Source organism: Panthera uncia, chromosome D4 (assembly GCF_023721935.1).
Source record: "Panthera uncia isolate 11264 chromosome D4, Puncia_PCG_1.0, whole genome shotgun sequence".
NCBI classification, from domain to species: Eukaryota; Metazoa; Chordata; class Mammalia; order Carnivora; family Felidae; genus Panthera; species Panthera uncia.
Genome location: NC_064807.1, coordinates 89,805,911 through 89,813,466, shown reverse-complemented (window position 1 = coordinate 89,813,466; position 7,556 = coordinate 89,805,911).

Genomic DNA, 7,556 nt, shown 5'->3' with positions numbered 1-7,556 from the left:
CCCCCCCCCGCCCCCCCCCCCCCCCCCCCCCCCCCCCCGCCTCCCCCGGGCAGGACCCCAAAGGCTAGCCCCAGCCTGGGTCCCCAGTCCTGCGCCCCACCGCCCTGACCCTGTCCCCAAGCTGCAGACCACTTCTCCTGGAGCAAGAAACCAACCCACCAGCCAACTTCAGGGTCGCTCTCTGTCCCACCACGTGGTCCACTGGGACTCTTAACCTGCCCAATAGAAAATTTGCAACCACTCCCCACCACCCCACAAACACACCCCAGAAAAGGTCGGATCCTGTCAGCAGCCCCTTCACCCTGCGGGGAGCTTCTGGGTAACAAGGCCTCAGGTGGAGGGTATCCCAGGGCCCGTCCTCTCCATCCTGGTGATCTGCCCTACCTCCCGTGCCATCCTGTCATTAGTGCTCCCATGCCCCAGGGACCCTGCCGTGCTCATTCAACTGCACACAGCCTTCTCTTGCACTTTGCCAGGCATGGTGGCCAGTGCTTTCCCTGGATCCGCTCACCGATCTTCACCTGAACCTTACCTTTAAAAGGTAACCGAGGCACAGAGAAAGGAAGTGAGTTGCACAAAGTCTGAGGCCGAGGCAGGATTTGAAGCTGAGACATCCGATCCAGAGGCTGCCCGCTTAACTGCCCCATCATGACCCAGAACTAGCTGGAGCCCCAAACCTACCCTTGTCCCTAGAAAAAAGCCACTTACACCTTTCCTGCTGTCCTCAACCCCCAACTCTGCGTCCCAACTCTCTGAGCTGGTCCCTGGTGGGGCAGCTCCTGGTGCGAGGAGAACCAGGAAGCGCCTGAGACTCGGCCCCACCTGCAAACTAACAAAGGCTAACAATGGAGCCTCCGCTGCGCCCTGGAAGACATGGGGTTTCCAGGTCGGAGACAAAAGACATCATCACTCACCGCGCCCACAGGGCGCCAGCCCCAACCCACTGTCAGAAAGCTACAAGTTCCCCAGGAGGTTTGTCTCCTCTTACCTGGTTCACGGAACTCCAGGAACCTAGTCTGACCAGTTCTGAGCATTAGCATGCGCTGGGAGGGATGTTTGCCCTGGGCATGAAAGTCTCATCTGTGCCTCTCTGCTGCCTGCATTCCGAGCCCTGCTGTGGGGAGTAGACCCCCCAGGAGTTTCTGTAGGAAGAAGGAGTGAATGAGCCCGGCGGTACACGACCGCCTTCCCCTCAGCACCTTTGAAGGAGCGAAGAGCCACTCACTGGACTGCAAACTTTCAACCAGCTGGGCTTCCAGAAGCAAAGGTGAAGGAAGTGGTTTACGCTGTCTTCTTCGCCATGTGTTCCACAATGTTCCCGGATGAGATCTAAAAGCGCGTGACGAGCAAATAGCCCCGTGGGTGCTCTAGACTAGATAGCATCTTGGAACCGCTCTCCACGTTCCCCTTGCCCCTAGGGTGAGGGAGACGGGCTCCCCCATCTGTGCTCTCCACCCCAGACCTCTTCCCGCACCCCACCCGACGCTTTCCATAAGTCCGGGCCCCTCCTCCTCCAATTAGCCGTCCCCTCTGCGTCTTCGACCTTGAAAGCACATACATCTAGGGGCGCCTGGGTGGCGCAGTCGGTTAAGCGTCCGACTTCAGCCAGGTCACGATCTCGCGGTCCGTGAGTTCGAGCCCCGCGTCAGGCTCTGGGCTGATGGCTCGGAGCCTGGAGCCTGTTTCCGATTCTGTGTCTCCCTCTCTCTCTGCCCCTCCCCCGTTCATGCTCTGTCTCTCTCTGTCCCAAAAATAAATAAAAAATGTTGAAAAAAAAATTAAAAAAAAAAAAAAAAAAAGAAAGCACATACATCTTGGCCTCCCACCATCAGCCTCAGCCCAGCATCCTGGGGTGGTCCTGATTCATGGGCCTGCACAATTATTACTAGAGTCCCTTCTTACAAGCGTCCTGGTTTGGATGAGTAACCATGTGGCCACCTTCTGACCACACCCTTCTCCAGGTAGGGGATATTGTGCACTAACAGGGACAGCTCAGACACGACGTGAGAAAGACGGCGCTGCCCTGGGCCTGGCAGGAGCCGGCGCCGCTCTCTGGATGTCACTGTAACCCCACTTGGGGTTAATCTTTGGCCAGCAGATGACCGTGAAGGAGTGGCACATAACTAAACCTCTGCAACGGCCTTACCCTCATGCCCTTCAGCTACAAGTCAGGGCGGGCCAATACAAGACCAGCAGCCCTCAAGCTGTGGCTCCCTGGGGAAACTGGGACATCAAGAGGACTCCTCCACGGCGGGACAGGTGTAAGGTCATCGGGAGGGCGCTGGGGCAAGCCGAAGCTCTGGACACCGTGGCCCAAGCCGTGGCCCGAGCAAAGGCAAGATGGGGAGACACAGCGACAGCAGCCTCGCTCACACGGCCCCCGCCTCGCGGAGGCAGTTGAAGAGCTCAGCCTGGACACGTCAAAGGGAATTAAAGGCATTCCACACCAGAGTGTCAGACGTGGACTTAAGATGAGTTCAGTTCACTAGACGGGTGTCTGGGTGGCTCAGTCAGTTAAGCGTCCGACGTCCCGACGTCGGCTCAGGTCATGATCTCGTGGTTCGTGGGCTCAAGCTCCACATCGGGCTCTGTGCTGACAGCTCAGAGCCTGGAGCCTGCTTCGGATTCTGTGTCTCCCTCTCTCTCTGCTCCTCCTGCACTCATGCTCTGTCTCTGTCTCTCTCTCTCTCAAAAATAAATAAACATTTAAATAAATAAATAAATGCAAAAAAGAAAAAAAGAAAAAGAAAAAGGGGTGCCTGGGTGGCTCAGTCGGTTAAGCGTCCGACTTCAGCTCAGGTCATGATCTCACGATCCGTGAGTTCGAGCCCCGCGTCAGGCTCTGTGCTGACAGCTCAGAGCCTGGAGCCTGTTTCGGATTCTGTGTCTCCCTCTCTCTCTGCCCCTCCCCTGTTCATGCTCTGTCTCTCTCTGTCTCAAAAAAAATAAACGTAAAAAAATAAATAAATAAATAAATAAATAAATGCATACATACATAAATAATAACAAAAGAGTTCACAACAACGAGGGCTCAGAGATGAGATGCTAAAATACCCAAACGACACTGAAAGGTGATCCCAGACCTGGAAACAAAGACCCCAAAGTCTCTTGCACAAGGAACACACCATGGGCAAATGCAGGGAACAGAAGAGCCGTGGGCTGGTGACTGACGCTGCAGAGGAAACAATCACAGTGGTCCTTTTCATCGGCACGTAATCTACATACAATAACATGCCAAATATGTTTGGCAAGTGCAATATGTTAGAAATAAGCCCACCAACTCAATCAAAGGAGGGACGTGGAGACTCAGAGTACAATGAAGACAGGCTTTCATCAACGTTCCTGCAAGAGCAGGTGTCTGATGGACAGACACACTCAGGGTGGTTACAGCAGGCAATTTATCCCCTAGCCTGCAAGTCCCTCCCCTGGTTCCTCATTGGCTGAGCACTACAGAGGTAAGTCCCTCCCCTGATCCCTCATTGGCTGAGCACTACAGAGGTTCCGGCCTTCCCCGGAAGTCGCCTATGCCCATGTAAGGCAAGAAGTAGTCCGACTGGAACAAGCCTACATTCCTGAGGTGACGCAGACTTTCAGTCCTTCCTTTGTTCTTTGGCTCACGCTCATTGCAAAGCCCACAAAAATAAGCCCTCCAATCGGAGAAGGGAAGAAGAACCGGGAAGCGAAGTGTCTACCGTTTGGGACTCCATGGGGCGGGGTGGGGGAGGGGTCATGTATATTTCCAATAGGTTGTAGACCTACTGTTAACTAGACAGCACAGCTTTTATTTGGTATTGCTCAGAATGAATCCTCTCCCTTACTTCTCACACAGTACACCCTTAGTCACCTACAATAGCATCAAAAACATTTCTGTCATCCCAATCAAGCCCCTTTTCCAGACAACTGCCACCCCCTCCATCAGTGGCAAACACTTTCCGACATTAGTCACCATAGAGGGCTACTGCCCGTGCTTGGATGTTACACGGATAACATGGAACATGATACACGGAATCCGACAGTCCGTGTGCTCTTGTGTCTGGTGTCTGGCTCACGTGTTTACTGACCCTCCCCCGTTCACGCTCCGTCTCTCTCTGTCTCAGAAATAAACGTTAAAAAGAAATTTTTAAAACAAACACCTGAAGGCTCTGGAAAGTGACCGAAGGAAAAGGTTTGGAGGGGAGTCTTCACTTGGAAGGAGAGACGAACACTAGGAGAGACTCCTGTTGCCTGCAGCGGTTAGTCTGAGGTCAGGTGCCCATCAGCGACATGCAGCTAAAAGCCAGTAAAAAATCCCCATCCCGCTGGTTTGAAGAAGGAGGTGAGCCACAGCCACAGGGGGGGAATACCAGGAGAGAGAGATCCAGAAACAACAAGTCCTAAATTCCTCGGGCTGACCTACCAACTACTCGTGGGGTGGGGTGGACTCCCAAGCCACCAAGATGACCCTGAAAGAGCCACGGGGAACTTGGTCACGCCGCCCACCACAGATGGGATGGAGCTTGAGCCGGAGTCCAGCCAAGCTGTAGTAAAGCAGAAGAATTAACCTTTTCCTGAAGACTGTAACACAAACAAACAGCATTCACTTATCAGAAGCATGGAGGTCAGAAGACGGTGACCTGGCACCTGTAAAGGGCTGAAAGAGAAAAACCTGCCGACCCAGAATACTCTGTGTGGTACGGCACTGTCCTCAAAGCAAAGATGCATCCAGGGGCTCCTGGGGGAGCTCAGTCAGTTGAGCATCTGACTCTCGATTTCAGCTCAGGTCGTGATCTCACGGTTCACGGGACGGGAGCCACACGGCGGGCTCTGCGCGACAGCACAGATCCTGCCTGGGATTCTCTTTGTCTCAAAATAAAGAAAGAAACTTAAAAAAAAAAAAAAAAGGTGTATTCAGATAGAGGCATAACAATGAGAACGTATTGCCAGCAAACCTGTACTACGGGAACTGCTGAAGCAGGGAGCCTGGCTGGCTCAGTCGGTGGAGCGTGTGACTCTCGATCTCGGGGTCAGAGGCTCGAGCCCCATGTTGGCCGTGGAGCCTCCTTAAAAAATAATGCCGAAGGAAAATTTTCAGGCTGAAGGAACATGGCATGAGATTGAAATCTGAATACGTTGGGGGGTGGGGGGGGAAGCACCAGAAATGGCAGGTACCTGGAGACGTAGAAAAGGACCATCTATAGTCTTAATTGCTTAAGAGTACATATGAGTCTTTTAAGCAAGAGTTATGACACCATAGTTTGGGTTCTGTAGCGTGTAGTGTAACACGCGACAACAACAGGACACGTGTCCTCTAGGACACGGAGGCAGTGAATGGGCACACGCAATTGCAGAGTGAAATGGTACAACACTAACTCGAAGCAAGTCGCGAAAAGTTCAGAATGGATCCTGCGGTCCCCGGAACAGCACTCAAAAAAAAAATCTGAATAAAAAAAAAAAGCAAAGAATTATGGCTAAAATGTCAATAGATAAATGCAATTAGGATTCTGTGATACCATTTATATAGAGGCAAAACTAACCTATAGTGAAAAAAAATCACGCCAGCGGTTGCCTCTGGGGACTGGGAGCAGGAATTGACTGGAAAAGGAAGTTTCCGGAGTGACACTGGTGGTCTATTTCAGTTGGGCTGCTGGGACACAGGAGTAGGCCTTCGTCAAACTCACTAAACGGTACGCTTCACATCTCTACCATACGTAAGTTTTAATTTCAAAAAGAACTCTAGGTAAAGACTGAGCTCTAATTCATAGTATGCACACTTGAGTGTTTGAAGCGACAGATACTGAAATCTGCAATTTTTAATTGTTTAAATGTTTATTATTATTTTTTTGCTTTTCTTCTTTGTATTTTTTTTATTGTTTGTTTCCTTTTGAAAGAGAGAGAGAGACAGAATGTGGGAGGGGGAGAGGCAGAGAGAGAGGGAGACACAGAATCCGAAGCAGGCTCCAGGCCCCGAGCTGTCAGCACAGATCCTGACGTGGGGCTCGAACTCACGGACCGCGAGATCATGAGCTGAGCGGAAGTCGGACGCTCAACCGACTGAGCCAGCCAGGCGCCCCAAATGTTTATTTAGTTTTCAGAGAGAGAGAGAGAGAGAGAATAGGGGAGGGGCAGAGACAGGGAGAGAGAGAATCCCAAGCAGGCTCGGAGCTGTCACTGCAGAGCCCGACAGAGGGCTCGATCTCACAAACTGTGAGATCATGACCTGAGCCCAAATCCAGAGTCGGATGCTTAACCCACTGAGCCACCCAGGTGCCTTTGCAAGTTATTATTTTTTTAATTAATTAATTAATTAATTTTTAATGTTTATTTTTTTTTTGAGAGAGAGAGAGAGAGAGAGAGAGAGAGAGTGTGTGTGTGTGTGTGTGTGTGTGTGGAAGGGGGAAGAGTAGAGAGAGGGAGACAGAGGATCTGAAGTGGGCTCTGTGCTAACAGCAGAGAGCCCGACACCGAGGCTCAAACCCACGAGCCATGAGATCGTGACCTGAGCCGAAGTCAGATGCTTAACAGACTGAGCCACCCAGGCTCCCCTCTGCAAGTTGTTTTTAAATGTAGAATAAAAACTTAAATGAACTGATGGATGGATGGAGGCATGGATAGGTGCATGGATGACATATGATAGCCGGGGAGCAGGGGTGCAAGAGCTCAGGGTCTGGGGGCCCCAAACTGACCAGGTTGGGCCACTGGCCGCTGAGAAAATCCAAAGGCAGAGAAATGAGTGGCAAGTGGAAAGAGAAAGTTACTTCTCTCGGTGAGGCCAGCACCGGGAAGAGCGGACTGGCGCGTCTCAAAGACTGTCTCCAGAGTGCCAGAAATAGTTCCAGGCCTATGAAAGCCAAGTATGGGGCAAAGGTGGCTGGGTCCGTGCGGGTGGGCAGGGAAGGCCAAGTCGGCCCCAGTCCCTGGAGTCAATGACAAGCAGGGTCTTGCTGGCTGGAGGCACCCCTTATTGAGGGCGTAGTTTCAGATCCCATCAGGGGAAGTTTTCTCCTCAGGGTCTTCTGCCTGAGCCAGGAGACCAGCTGGTAAGAAGAACCCAACCAGAAAGTTTGAGGTCAAAACGGAGGCAGCTAAAGACCTTTTTCACTCTGTGAGCGGTAGAATCACGGCACAGTGTTCACAGTGGCATCTACGTGGTAGGTACGGGAGTGTTTGCTGTGTGATTCTTTAAAAATTTTTTTGTATGTTTCAAGGTTTTTTTTAATTTTTTAAAATGTTTATTTATTATTGAGAGACAGAGAGACAGAGCATGAGCAGGGGAAGGACAGAGACAGGAGAAGACACAGAATCCGGGGCAGGCTCCAGGCTCTGAGCCATCAGCACAGAGCCCGACGCGGGGCTCGAACTCACAAACTGTGCGATCGTGACCTGAGCTGAAGTCGAACACTTAACCCACTGAGCCTCCCAGGCGCCCCTGATGTGGGGCTTAAATCCACCAACCACGAGACCATGACCTGAGCTGATGTCAGAGGCTTAACTGACTGAGCCCCCCAGGCGCCCCTGTATGTTTTAAGTTCAAAAAAATAAAATGTTGGAGGAAAAAAAACCTAGCACCTAGCTACGAG